Here is a 15,000-nt window from a genome sequence, read left to right on the forward strand (position 1 = left end):
GAACCGGAGCTGAGCGGGGAGCCGGGCGCGGGGACCGGGCGGCGCCCGCGGGAGACGGCCTCCCGCGGGGTTACCCCCGGCGGCACCCCAGCCTCCCTCGTTGTTTTTTCTCTCTCATTTTTTTCGGACGTGGGCTACCGAAATTTCCGTTACCGATTCAGCCCCCGTGCGCGGTGAGGAAGTCGGCTGGGCCTCGGTATGTACTCGGTCCGTAGAGGCCGCGTTACCGCGTGGCGGTCAGTCGCGGGAGGGAGCCGGAGCCGCCCGCACGCCCGCGACCGCAACACGCACTCGGAGGCGGCGTCTTCTGACAGACGCCGGTAGGGTTTGAGAAACATGCTTTTTCGGAAAGGACCGCTCGGCTGACGCGGGCCTGGGCTCCCGCACCCCTCTCGTGGCGGGGCACCCGCGAGCGCGGCGGAACTCCCGTGTAGGACATCTCTGGGCCCGTGTGGCCGACGGGCACGCGACAGGGTCGTCTCGGTCTCGCGACGAAAGCGGTTTCGCGCTGGTTGGTGCGCTAGAGGTCGATCCGCAGGCCGAAGGAACCGTCCACCCGAACACCCCGGCGCGAGGCCGGGGCCGGCAGGGGCCCTCCGATGGCGGGTCATGCTTGCCAATCGGTCAGTGGTTGGTGTGGTGCAGTATATGTCAGGGTGTGGGTGCGAGATGGGCCGGGAGGACCGCTCCTCCTGCGTCGGACCCCGAGTCATAGGAAGTGCCGTTTTGTCACAACCCCAGGGGTGGGGTGGGTAACGGTAGGGAAGTGCCGGCCAACGCGCAGAGGTCGACCCGCAGGCCGAAGGAACCGTCCACCCGAACACCCCGGCGCGAGGCCGGGGCCGGCAGGGGCCCTCCGATGGCGGGTCATGATTGCCAATCGGTCAGTGTTTATGTGTGTGCTGCGGTGCCGGCCAACGCGCAGAGGTCGACCCGCAGGCCGAAGGAACCGTCCACCCGAACACCCCGGCGCGAGGCCGGGGCCGGCAGGGGCCCTCCGATGGCGGGTCATGATTGCCAATCGGTCAGTGTTTATGTGTGTGCTGCGGTGCCGGCCAACGCGCAGAGGTCGACCCGCAGGCCGAAGGAACCGTCCACCCGAACACCCCGGCGCGAGGCCGGGGCCGGCAGGGGCCCTCCGATGGCGGGTCATGATTGCCAATCGGTCAGTGGTTGTGTGTGTGCTGCGGTGCCGGCCAACGCTCAGAGGTCGACCCGCAGGCCGAAGGAACCGTCCACCCGAACACCCCGGCGCGAGGCCGGGGCCGGCAGGGGCCCTCCGATGGCGGGTCATGATTGCCAATCGGTCAGTGGTTATGTGTGTGCTGCGGTGCTGCGGTGCCGGCCAACGCTCAGAGGTCGACCCGCAGGCCGAAGGAACCGTCCACCCGAACACCCCGGCGCGAGGCCGGGGCCGGCAGGGGCCCTCCGATGGCGGGTCATGATTGCCAATCGGTCAGTGGTTGTGTGTGTTGCGGTGGGGCCGGGAGGACCGCTCCTCCTGCGTCGGTCCCCGGGTCATGGGAAGTGCCGTGTGGCGGTGGTGGGGCCGGGAGGACCGCTCCTCCTGCGTCGGACCCGAGTCATGGGAAGTGCCGTGTGGCGGGGCCGGGAGGACCGCTCCTCCTGCGTCGGACCCGAGTCATAGGAAGTGCCGTGTGGCGGGGCCGGGAGGACCGCTCCTCCTGCGTCGGACCCGAGTCATAGGAAGTGCCGTGTGGCGGGGCCGGGAGGACCGCTCCTCCTGCGTCGGACCCGAGTCATAGGAAGTGCCGTGTTGCGCTGGTGGGGCCGTGCCCGCCAACAGCCTTCAGTGGTCGGATACCACGTTTGCAAGCTCCCCGCTGGAATGGGGACTTAGAAGAAATGAGGGGAAAATTCCCCCGGAGCTCCGTGCCTGAGGGCGGGCTGTGAGCCGCGCCGCGTCCGCCAACAGCCTTCCATGGTCGGACACCATTGTTCGCAAGTTGCCCGCTGGAATGGGCACATAGAAGAAATTTCGAGGATAACATCCACCAGAGCGCCAGGGCGGCCGTTATTGCAGTATGCGTCCGCCTGGCAGCTCTCTTCCGCGGGAACCATTGGGCAATTTCTTTCACGGAGGTGGACATAGAAGAATTTTTGTTTCTAAAAACGTGGTTCCTAAAAATGTGCCCCAGGTGTTTTGGAAAACCCGGGTAAACCTGGGAAGTAGGCAAATGACCCTCTGACTAGGGGTAAAAACGTTTGCCTACTGCAGCGCCCCTAATGCAATTCGGCGGAACTGCAACGCCCCTGGTCGCCTAAACGCTACCCCTGGTCGCCTAAACCTCACCCCTGGTCGCCTAAACCTCACCCCTGGTCGCCTAAAAGTCACCCCTGGTCGCCTAAATTGTCAACCCCTGGTCACCTAAATTGTCAACCCCTGGTCGCCTAAAGGGGACTTAGAAGAAATGAGGGGGCAAATTCCCCCGGAGCTCCGTGCCTGAGGGCGGGCTGTGAGCCGCGCCGCGTCCGCCAACAGCCTTCAGTGGTCGGATACAATGTTTGAAAGGTCCCCGCTGGAAAGGGGACTTAGAAGAAATGAGGCAAATTTCCCCGGAGCTCCGTGCCTGAGTGCGGGCTGTGAGCCGCGCCGCGCCCGCCAACAGCCTTCAGTGGTCGGATACAATGTTTGAAAGTTCCCCGCTGGAAAGGGGACTTAGAAGAAATTTGTGAAAATTCACCCGGAGCTCCGTGCCCGAGGGCCGGCTATGAGCCGCGCCGTGCCCGCCAACAGCCTTCCACGGTCGGATACAATGTTTCAAAGTTCCCCGCTGGAAAGGGGACTTAGAAGAAATTTGTGAAAATTCACCCGGAGCTCCGTGCCCGAGGGCCGGCTATGAGCCGCGCCGTGCCCGCCAACAGCCTTCCACGGTCGGATACAATGTTTCAAAGTTCCCCGCTGGAAAGGGGACTTAGAAGAAATGAGGCAAATTTCCCCGGAGCTCCGTGCCTGAGGGCGGGCTGTGAGCCGCGCCGCGCCCGCCAACAGCCTTCAGTGGTCGGATACAATGTTTGAAAGTTCCCCGCTGGAAAGGGGACTTAGAAGAAATGAGGCAAATTTCCCCGGAGCTCCGTGCCTGAGGGCGGGCTGTGAGCCGCGCCGCGTCCGCCAACAGCCTTCAGTGGTCGGATACAATGTTTGAAAGGTCCCCGCTGGAAAGGGGACTTAGAAGAAATGAGGCAAATTTCCCCGGAGCTCCGTGCCTGAGGGCGGGCTGTGAGCCGCGCCGCGTCCGCCAACAGCCTTCAGTGGTCGGATACAATGTTTGAAAGGTCCCCGCTGGAAAGGGGACTTAGAAGAAATGAGGCAAATTTCCCCGGAGCTCCGTGCCTGAGGGCGGGCTGTGAGCCGCGCCGCGCCCGCCAACAGCCTTCAGTGGTCGGATACAATGTTTGAAAGTTCCCCGCTGGAAAGGGGACTTAGAAGAAATGAGGCAAATTTCCCCGGAGCTCCGTGCCTGAGTGCGGGCTGTGAGCCGCGCCGCGTCCGCCAACAGCCTTCCTTTGGTCGGATACAATGTTTGAAAGGTCCCCGCTGGAAAGGGGACTTAGAAGAATTGAGTAAAATTCACCCGGAGCTCCGTGCCCGAGGGCCGGCTATGAGCCGCGCCGTGCCCGCCAACAGCCTTCCACGGTCGGATACAATGTTTCAAAGTTCCCCGCTGGAAAGGGGACTTAGAAGAATTGAGTAAAATTCACCCGGAGCTCCGTGCCTGAGGGCCGGCTATGAGCCGCGCCGTGCCCGCCAACAGCCTTCCACGGTCGGATACAATGTTTCAAAGTTCCCCGCTGGAAAGGGGACTTAGAAGAATTGAGTAAAATTCACCCGGAGCTCCGTGCCTGAGGGCCGGCTATGAGCCGCGCCGTGCCCGCCAACAGCCTTCCACGGTCGGATACAATGTTTCAAAGTTCCCCGCTGGAAAGGGGACTTAGAAGAAATTTGTGGAAATTCACCCGGAGCTCCGTGCCCGAGGGCCGGCTATGAGCCGCGCCGTGCCCGCCAACAGCCTTCCACGGTCGGATACAATGTTTCAAAGTTCCCCGCTGGAAAGGGGACTTAGAAGAAATTTGTGAAAATTCACCCGGAGCTCCGTGCCCGAGGGCCGGCTATGAGCCGCGCCGTGCCCGCCAACAGCCTTCCACGGTCGGATACAATGTTTCAAAGTTCCCCGCTGGAAAGGGGACTTAGAAGATATTTGTAAAATTCACCCGGAGCTCCGTGCCCGAGGGCCGGCTATGAGCCGCGCCGCGCCCGCCAACAGCCTTCCTTTGGTCGGATACAATGTTTCAAAGTTCCCCGCTGGAAAGGGGACTTAGAAGAAATTTGTAAAATTCACCCGGAGCTCCGTGCCCGAGGGCCGGCTATGAGCCGCGCCGTGCCCGCCAACAGCCTTCCACGGTCGGATACAATGTTTCAAAGTTCCCCGCTGGAAAGGGGACTTAGAAGAAATTTGTGAAAATTCACCCGGAGCTCCGTGCCTGAGGGCCGGCTATGAGCCGCGCCGTGCCCGCCAACAGCCTTCCACGGTCGGATACAATGTTTCAAAGTTCCCCGCTGGAAAGGGGACTTAGAAGAAATTTGTGAAAATTCACCCGGAGCTCCGTGCCCGAGGGCCGGCTATGAGCCGCGCCGTGCCCGCCAACAGCCTTCCACGGTCGGATACAATGTTTCAAAGTTCCCCGCTGGAAAGGGGACTTAGAAGAAATTTGTGAAAATTCACCCGGAGCTCCGTGCCCGAGGGCCGGCTATGAGCCGCGCCGTGCCCGCCAACAGCCTTCCACGGTCGGATACAATGTTTCAAAGTTCCCCGCTGGAAAGGGGACTTAGAAGAAATGAGGCAAATTTCCCCGGAGCTCCGTGCCTGAGGGCGGGCTGTGAGCCGCGCCGCGCCCGCCAACAGCCTTCAGTGGTCGGATACAATGTTTGAAAGTTCCCCGCTGGAAAGGGGACTTAGAAGAAATGAGGCAAATTTCCCCGGAGCTCCGTGCCTGAGGGCGGGCTGTGAGCCGCGCCGCGTCCGCCAACAGCCTTCAGTGGTCGGATACAATGTTTGAAAGGTCCCCGCTGGAAAGGGGACTTAGAAGAAATGAGGCAAATTTCCCCGGAGCTCCGTGCCTGAGGGCGGGCTGTGAGCCGCGCCGCGTCCGCCAACAGCCTTCAGTGGTCGGATACAATGTTTGAAAGGTCCCCGCTGGAAAGGGGACTTAGAAGAAATGAGGCAAATTTCCCCGGAGCTCCGTGCCTGAGGGCGGGCTGTGAGCCGCGCCGCGCCCGCCAACAGCCTTCAGTGGTCGGATACAATGTTTGAAAGTTCCCCGCTGGAAAGGGGACTTAGAAGAAATGAGGCAAATTTCCCCGGAGCTCCGTGCCTGAGTGCGGGCTGTGAGCCGCGCCGCGTCCGCCAACAGCCTTCCTTTGGTCGGATACAATGTTTGAAAGGTCCCCGCTGGAAAGGGGACTTAGAAGAATTGAGTAAAATTCACCCGGAGCTCCGTGCCCGAGGGCCGGCTATGAGCCGCGCCGTGCCCGCCAACAGCCTTCCACGGTCGGATACAATGTTTCAAAGTTCCCCGCTGGAAAGGGGACTTAGAAGAATTGAGTAAAATTCACCCGGAGCTCCGTGCCTGAGGGCCGGCTATGAGCCGCGCCGTGCCCGCCAACAGCCTTCCACGGTCGGATACAATGTTTCAAAGTTCCCCGCTGGAAAGGGGACTTAGAAGAATTGAGTAAAATTCACCCGGAGCTCCGTGCCTGAGGGCCGGCTATGAGCCGCGCCGTGCCCGCCAACAGCCTTCCACGGTCGGATACAATGTTTCAAAGTTCCCCGCTGGAAAGGGGACTTAGAAGAAATTTGTGGAAATTCACCCGGAGCTCCGTGCCCGAGGGCCGGCTATGAGCCGCGCCGTGCCCGCCAACAGCCTTCCACGGTCGGATACAATGTTTCAAAGTTCCCCGCTGGAAAGGGGACTTAGAAGAAATTTGTGAAAATTCACCCGGAGCTCCGTGCCCGAGGGCCGGCTATGAGCCGCGCCGTGCCCGCCAACAGCCTTCCACGGTCGGATACAATGTTTCAAAGTTCCCCGCTGGAAAGGGGACTTAGAAGATATTTGTAAAATTCACCCGGAGCTCCGTGCCCGAGGGCCGGCTATGAGCCGCGCCGCGCCCGCCAACAGCCTTCCTTTGGTCGGATACAATGTTTCAAAGTTCCCCGCTGGAAAGGGGACTTAGAAGAAATTTGTAAAATTCACCCGGAGCTCCGTGCCCGAGGGCCGGCTATGAGCCGCGCCGTGCCCGCCAACAGCCTTCCACGGTCGGATACAATGTTTCAAAGTTCCCCGCTGGAAAGGGGACTTAGAAGAAATTTGTGAAAATTCACCCGGAGCTCCGTGCCTGAGGGCCGGCTATGAGCCGCGCCGTGCCCGCCAACAGCCTTCCACGGTCGGATACAATGTTTCAAAGTTCCCCGCTGGAAAGGGGACTTAGAAGAAATTTGTGAAAATTCACCCGGAGCTCCGTGCCCGAGGGCCGGCTATGAGCCGCGCCGTGCCCGCCAACAGCCTTCCACGGTCGGATACAATGTTTCAAAGTTCCCCGCTGGAAAGGGGACTTAGAAGAAATTTGTGAAAATTCACCCGGAGCTCCGTGCCCGAGGGCCGGCTATGAGCCGCGCCGTGCCCGCCAACAGCCTTCCACGGTCGGATACAATGTTTCAAAGTTCCCCGCTGGAAAGGGGACTTAGAAGAAATGAGGCAAATTTCCCCGGAGCTCCGTGCCTGAGGGCGGGCTGTGAGCCGCGCCGCGCCCGCCAACAGCCTTCAGTGGTCGGATACAATGTTTGAAAGTTCCCCGCTGGAAAGGGGACTTAGAAGAAATGAGGCAAATTTCCCCGGAGCTCCGTGCCTGAGGGCGGGCTGTGAGCCGCGCCGCGTCCGCCAACAGCCTTCAGTGGTCGGATACAATGTTTGAAAGGTCCCCGCTGGAAAGGGGACTTAGAAGAAATGAGGCAAATTTCCCCGGAGCTCCGTGCCTGAGGGCGGGCTGTGAGCCGCGCCGCGTCCGCCAACAGCCTTCAGTGGTCGGATACAATGTTTGAAAGGTCCCCGCTGGAAAGGGGACTTAGAAGAAATGAGGCAAATTTCCCCGGAGCTCCGTGCCTGAGGGCGGGCTGTGAGCCGCGCCGCGCCCGCCAACAGCCTTCAGTGGTCGGATACAATGTTTGAAAGTTCCCCGCTGGAAAGGGGACTTAGAAGAAATGAGGCAAATTTCCCCGGAGCTCCGTGCCTGAGTGCGGGCTGTGAGCCGCGCCGCGTCCGCCAACAGCCTTCCTTTGGTCGGATACAATGTTTGAAAGGTCCCCGCTGGAAAGGGGACTTAGAAGAATTGAGTAAAATTCACCCGGAGCTCCGTGCCCGAGGGCCGGCTATGAGCCGCGCCGTGCCCGCCAACAGCCTTCCACGGTCGGATACAATGTTTCAAAGTTCCCCGCTGGAAAGGGGACTTAGAAGAATTGAGTAAAATTCACCCGGAGCTCCGTGCCTGAGGGCCGGCTATGAGCCGCGCCGTGCCCGCCAACAGCCTTCCACGGTCGGATACAATGTTTCAAAGTTCCCCGCTGGAAAGGGGACTTAGAAGAATTGAGTAAAATTCACCCGGAGCTCCGTGCCTGAGGGCCGGCTATGAGCCGCGCCGTGCCCGCCAACAGCCTTCCACGGTCGGATACAATGTTTCAAAGTTCCCCGCTGGAAAGGGGACTTAGAAGAAATTTGTGGAAATTCACCCGGAGCTCCGTGCCCGAGGGCCGGCTATGAGCCGCGCCGTGCCCGCCAACAGCCTTCCACGGTCGGATACAATGTTTCAAAGTTCCCCGCTGGAAAGGGGACTTAGAAGAAATTTGTGAAAATTCACCCGGAGCTCCGTGCCCGAGGGCCGGCTATGAGCCGCGCCGTGCCCGCCAACAGCCTTCCACGGTCGGATACAATGTTTCAAAGTTCCCCGCTGGAAAGGGGACTTAGAAGATATTTGTAAAATTCACCCGGAGCTCCGTGCCCGAGGGCCGGCTATGAGCCGCGCCGCGCCCGCCAACAGCCTTCCTTTGGTCGGATACAATGTTTCAAAGTTCCCCGCTGGAAAGGGGACTTAGAAGAAATTTGTAAAATTCACCCGGAGCTCCGTGCCCGAGGGCCGGCTATGAGCCGCGCCGTGCCCGCCAACAGCCTTCCACGGTCGGATACAATGTTTCAAAGTTCCCCGCTGGAAAGGGGACTTAGAAGAAATTTGTGAAAATTCACCCGGAGCTCCGTGCCTGAGGGCCGGCTATGAGCCGCGCCGTGCCCGCCAACAGCCTTCCACGGTCGGATACAATGTTTCAAAGTTCCCCGCTGGAAAGGGGACTTAGAAGAAATTTGTGAAAATTCACCCGGAGCTCCGTGCCCGAGGGCCGGCTATGAGCCGCGCCGTGCCCGCCAACAGCCTTCCACGGTCGGATACAATGTTTCAAAGTTCCCCGCTGGAAAGGGGACTTAGAAGAAATTTGTGAAAATTCACCCGGAGCTCCGTGCCCGAGGGCCGGCTATGAGCCGCGCCGTGCCCGCCAACAGCCTTCCACGGTCGGATACAATGTTTCAAAGTTCCCCGCTGGAAAGGGGACTTAGAAGAAATGAGGCAAATTTCCCCGGAGCTCCGTGCCTGAGGGCGGGCTGTGAGCCGCGCCGCGCCCGCCAACAGCCTTCAGTGGTCGGATACAATGTTTGAAAGTTCCCCGCTGGAAAGGGGACTTAGAAGAAATGAGGCAAATTTCCCCGGAGCTCCGTGCCTGAGGGCGGGCTGTGAGCCGCGCCGCGTCCGCCAACAGCCTTCAGTGGTCGGATACAATGTTTGAAAGGTCCCCGCTGGAAAGGGGACTTAGAAGAAATGAGGCAAATTTCCCCGGAGCTCCGTGCCTGAGGGCGGGCTGTGAGCCGCGCCGCGTCCGCCAACAGCCTTCAGTGGTCGGATACAATGTTTGAAAGGTCCCCGCTGGAAAGGGGACTTAGAAGAAATGAGGCAAATTTCCCCGGAGCTCCGTGCCTGAGGGCGGGCTGTGAGCCGCGCCGCGCCCGCCAACAGCCTTCAGTGGTCGGATACAATGTTTGAAAGTTCCCCGCTGGAAAGGGGACTTAGAAGAAATGAGGCAAATTTCCCCGGAGCTCCGTGCCTGAGTGCGGGCTGTGAGCCGCGCCGCGTCCGCCAACAGCCTTCCTTTGGTCGGATACAATGTTTGAAAGGTCCCCGCTGGAAAGGGGACTTAGAAGAATTGAGTAAAATTCACCCGGAGCTCCGTGCCCGAGGGCCGGCTATGAGCCGCGCCGTGCCCGCCAACAGCCTTCCACGGTCGGATACAATGTTTCAAAGTTCCCCGCTGGAAAGGGGACTTAGAAGAATTGAGTAAAATTCACCCGGAGCTCCGTGCCTGAGGGCCGGCTATGAGCCGCGCCGTGCCCGCCAACAGCCTTCCACGGTCGGATACAATGTTTCAAAGTTCCCCGCTGGAAAGGGGACTTAGAAGAAATTTGTGGAAATTCACCCGGAGCTCCGTGCCCGAGGGCCGGCTATGAGCCGCGCCGTGCCCGCCAACAGCCTTCCACGGTCGGATACAATGTTTCAAAGTTCCCCGCTGGAAAGGGGACTTAGAAGAAATTTGTGAAAATTCACCCGGAGCTCCGTGCCCGAGGGCCGGCTATGAGCCGCGCCGTGCCCGCCAACAGCCTTCCACGGTCGGATACAATGTTTCAAAGTTCCCCGCTGGAAAGGGGACTTAGAAGATATTTGTAAAATTCACCCGGAGCTCCGTGCCCGAGGGCCGGCTATGAGCCGCGCCGCGCCCGCCAACAGCCTTCCTTTGGTCGGATACAATGTTTCAAAGTTCCCCGCTGGAAAGGGGACTTAGAAGAAATTTGTAAAATTCACCCGGAGCTCCGTGCCCGAGGGCCGGCTATGAGCCGCGCCGTGCCCGCCAACAGCCTTCCACGGTCGGATACAATGTTTCAAAGTTCCCCGCTGGAAAGGGGACTTAGAAGAAATTTGTGAAAATTCACCCGGAGCTCCGTGCCTGAGGGCCGGCTATGAGCCGCGCCGTGCCCGCCAACAGCCTTCCACGGTCGGATACAATGTTTCAAAGTTCCCCGCTGGAAAGGGGACTTAGAAGAAATTTGTGAAAATTCACCCGGAGCTCCGTGCCCGAGGGCCGGCTATGAGCCGCGCCGTGCCCGCCAACAGCCTTCCACGGTCGGATACAATGTTTCAAAGTTCCCCGCTGGAAAGGGGACTTAGAAGAAATTTGTGAAAATTCACCCGGAGCTCCGTGCCCGAGGGCCGGCTATGAGCCGCGCCGTGCCCGCCAACAGCCTTCCACGGTCGGATACAATGTTTCAAAGTTCCCCGCTGGAAAGGGGACTTAGAAGAAATTTGTGAAAATTCACCCGGAGCTCCGTGCCCGAGGGCCGGCTATGAGCCGCGCCGTGCCCGCCAACAGCCTTCCACGGTCGGATACAATGTTTCAAAGTTCCCCGCTGGAAAGGGGACTTAGAAGAAATTTGTGGAAATTCACCCGGAGCTCCGTGCCTGAGGGCCGGCTATGAGCCGCGCCGTGCCCGCCAACAGCCTTCCACGGTCGGATACAATGTTTCAAAGTTCCCCGCTGGAAAGGGGACTTAGAAGAAATTTGTGAAAATTCACCCGGAGCTCCGTTCCTGAGGGCCGGCTATGAGCCGCGCCGTGCCCGCCAACAGCCTTCCACGGTCGGATACAATGTTTCAAAGTTCCCCGCTGGAAAGGGGACTTAGAAGAAATTTGTGAAAATTCACCCGGAGCTCCGTGCCTGAGGGCCGGCTATGAGCCGCGCCGTGCCCGCCAACAGCCTTCCACGGTCGGATACAATGTTTCAAAGTTCCCCGCTGGAAAGGGGACTTAGAAGAAATTAGGCAACTTTCCCCGGAGCTCCATGCCTGAGTGCGGGCTGTTTGCCGCGCCGTGCCCGCCAACAGCCTTCAGTGGTCGGATACAATGTTTCAAAGTTCCCCGCTGGAAAGGGGACTTAGAAGAAATTATGAATATTTTTGTTTCTAAAAACGTGATCCCTGAAAATGTGCCCCAGGTGTTTTGGAAAACCCGGGTAAACCTGGGAAGTAGGCAAATGACCCTCTGACTAGGGGGGAAGAACGTTTGCCTACTGCAGCGCCCCTAATGCAATTCGGCGGAACTGCAACGCCCCTGGTCGCCTAAACGCTACCCCTGGTCGCCTAAAAGCTACCCCTGGTCGCCTAAAAGCTACCCCTGGTCGCCTAAACGCTACCCCTGGTCGCCTAAACGCTACCCCTGGTCACCTAAACGCTACCCCTGGTCGCCTAAACGCTTCCCCTGGTCACCTAAACGCTACCCCTGGTCGCCTAAACGCTACCCCTGGTCGCCTAAACGCTTCCCCTGGTCACCTAAACGCTACCCCTGGTCGCCTAAACGCTTCCCCTGGTCACCTAAACGCTACCCCTGGTCGCCTAAACGCTACCCCTGGTCGCCTAACTGACCCCTCGTGTGTGGGGATCAACGTTTGCCTACTAGGGCGTCCTCCGGCGGCCTCTCGGCAGTACTGCAGGCCCATTTTAGCCGAGCCCATTGAAATGAATGGGGGAATTTTATACGTTTTTGCCTTTTTTTCCCCCCCTCGTTCTTTTTGTATTTATTCATTTATTTCAACTTTTACCGACTCAACCGCCCTCCGGCGTGCCCTCGGCGGTCCCGCAAGCCCAATTCGGCCGAGCCCATTGAAATGAATGGGGGAATTTTATACGTTTTTGCCTTTTTTTCCCCCCCTCGTTCTTTTTGTATTTATTCATTTATTTCAACTTTTACCGACTCAACCGCCCTCCGGCGTGCCCTCGGCGGTCCCGCAAGCCCAATTCGGCCGAGCCCATTGAAATGAATGGGGGAATTTTATACGTTTTTGCCTTTTTTTCCCCCCCTCGTTCTTTTTGTATTTATTCATTTATTTCAACTTTTACCGACTCAACCGCCCTCCGGCGTGCCCTCGGCGGTCCCGCAAGCCCAATTCGGCCGAGCCCATTGAAATGAATGGGGGAATTTTATACGTTTTTGCCTTTTCCCCCCCCCCTCGTTCTTTTTGTATTTATTCATTTATTTCAACTTTTACCGACTCAACCGCCCTCCGGCGTGCCCTCGGCGGTCCCGCAAGCCCAATTCGGCCGAGCCCATTGAAATGAATGGGGGAATTTTATACGTTTTTGCCTTTTTTTTCCCCCCCCTCGTCCTTTTTGTATTTATTCATTTATTTCAACTTTTACCGACTCAACCGCCCTCCGGCGTGCCCTCGGCGGTCCCGCAAGCCCAATTCGGCCGAGCCCATTGAAATGAATGGGGGAATTTTATACGTTTTTGCCTTTTTTTTCCCCCCCTCGTTCTTTTTGTATTTATTCATTTATTTCAACTTTTACCGACTCAACCGCCCTCCGGCGTGCCCTCGGCGGTCCCGCAAGCCCAATTCGGCCGAGCCCATTGAAATGAATGGGGGAATTTTATACGTTTTTGCCTTTTTTTTTCCCCCCCTCGTCCTTTTTGTATTTATTCATTTATTTCAACTTTTACCGACTCAACCGCCCTCCGGCGTGCCCTCGGCGGTCCCGCAAGCCCAATTCGGCCGAGCCCATTGAAATGAATGGGGGAATTTTATACGTTTTTGCCTTATTTCCCCCCCCCTCGTCCTTTTTGTATTTATTCATTTATTTCAACTTTTACCGACTCAACCGCCCTCCGGCGTGCCCTCGGCGGTCCCGCAAGCCCAATTCGGCCGAGCCCATTGAAATGAATGGGGGAATTTTATACGTTTTTGCCTTTTTTTTCCCCCCCCTCGTCCTTTTTGTATTTATTCATTTATTTCAACTTTTACCGACTCAACCGCCCTCCGGCGTGCCCTCGGCGGTCCCGCAAGCCCAATTCGGCCGAGCCCATTGAAATGAATGGGGGAATTTTATACGTTTTTGCCTTTTTTTCCCCCCCTCGTTCTTTTTGTATTTATTCATTTATTTCAACTTTTACCGACTCAACCGCCCTCCGGCGTGCCCTCGGCGGTCCCGCAAGCCCAATTCGGCCGAGCCCATTGAAATGAATGGGGGAATTTTATACGTTTTTGCCTTTTTCCCCCCCCCCTCGTTCTTTTTGTATTTATTCATTTATTTCAACTTTTACCGACTCAACCGCCCTCCGGCGTGCCCTCGGCGGTCCCGCAAGCCCAATTCGGCCGAGCCCATTGAAATGAATGGGGGGATTTTATACGTTTTTGCCTTTTTTTTCCCCCCCCTCGTCCTTTTTGTATTTATTCATTTATTTCAACTTTTACCGACTCAACCGCCCTCCGGCGTGCCCTCGGCGGTCCCGCAAGCCCAATTCGGCCGAGCCCATTGAAATGAATGGGGGAATTTTATACGTTTTTGCCTTTTTTTTTCCCCCCTCGTCCTTTTTGTATTTATTTACTTATTTCAACCTTTACCGACTTAGGGGCCGCTTTGCACCGCCTGTGCCCGGGGAAGGTGCTCCTATTCGGGCCAAGTGTGACACACGCCCGCCCTCCTCCTCCGGAGCTTCCATTAGGGTAGACTTAGGGGCCGCTTGGCACCGCCTGTGCCCGGGGAAGGTGCTCATATTCGGCTTCACTGTCAGGCAGCATGCACTCCTCCTCCGGAGCTTCCATTTGGGCAAACTTAGGGGCCGCTTGGCACCGCCCGTGCCCGGGGAAGGTGCTCCTATTCGGGCCAAGTGTGACACACGCCCGCACTCCTCCTCCGGAGCTTCCATTTGGGCAAACTTAGGGGCCGCTTGGCACCGCCTGTGCCCGGGGAAGGTGCTCATATTCGGCTTCACTGTCACACAGCATGCACTCCTCCTCCGGAGCTTCCATAAGGGCAAACTTAGGGGCCGCTTGGCACCGCCTGTGCCCGGGGAAGGTGCTCATATTCGGCTTCACTGTCACACAGCGTGCACTCCTCCTCCGGAGCTTCCATTTGGGCAAACTTAGGGGCCGCTTGGCACCGTCTGTGCCCGGGGAAGGTGCTCATATTCGGGCCAAGTGTGACACACGCCCGCACTCCTCCTCCGGAGCTTCCATAAGGGCAAACTTAGGGGCCGCTTGGCACCGCCTGTGCCCGGGGAAGGTGCTCATATTCGGCTTCACTGTCACACAGCGTGCACTCCTCCTCCGGAGCTTCCATTTGGGCAAACTTAGGGGCCGCTTGGCACCGTCTGTGCCCGGGGAAGGTGCTCATATTCGGGCCAAGTGTGACACACGCCCGCACTCCTCCTCCGGAGCTTCCATAAGGGCAAACTTAGGGGCCGCTTGGCACCGCCTGTGCCCGGGGAAGGTGCTCATATTCGGCTTCACTGTCAGGCAGCATGCACTCCTCCTCCGGAGCTTCCATTTGGGCAAACTTAGGGGCCGCTTGGCACCGTCTGTGCCCGGGGAAGGTGCTCCTATTCGGCTTCACTGTCATGCAGCATGCACTCCTCCTCCGGAGCTTCCATTTGGGCAAACTTAGGGGCCGCTTGGCACCGCCTGTGCCCGGGGAAGGTGCTCCTATTCGGGCCATGTGTGACACACGCCCGCACTCCTCCTCCGGAGCTTCCATGAGGGTAGACTTAGGGGCCGCTTGGCACCGCCTGTGCCCGGGGAAGGTGCTCATATTCGGCTTCACTGTCAGGCAGCATGCACTCCTCCTCCGGAGCTTCCATTTGGGCAAACTTAGGGGCCGCTTGGCACCGTATGTGCCCGGGGAAGGTGCTCCTATTCGGCTTCACTGTCATGCAGCATGCACTCCTCCACCGGAGCTTCCATTTGGGCAAACTTAGGGGCCGCTTGGCACCGCCTGTGCCCGGGGAAGGTGCTCCTATTCGGGCCAAGTGTGACACACGCCCGCACTCCTCCTCCGGAGCTTCCA

This window comes from Idiotropiscis lumnitzeri, chromosome 16 (assembly GCF_059441095.1).
Source record: "Idiotropiscis lumnitzeri isolate Australia: NSW breed Sydney's pygmy pipehorse chromosome 16, RoL_Ilum_1.0, whole genome shotgun sequence".
In the NCBI taxonomy this organism is placed as follows: Eukaryota; Metazoa; Chordata; class Actinopteri; order Syngnathiformes; family Syngnathidae; genus Idiotropiscis; species Idiotropiscis lumnitzeri.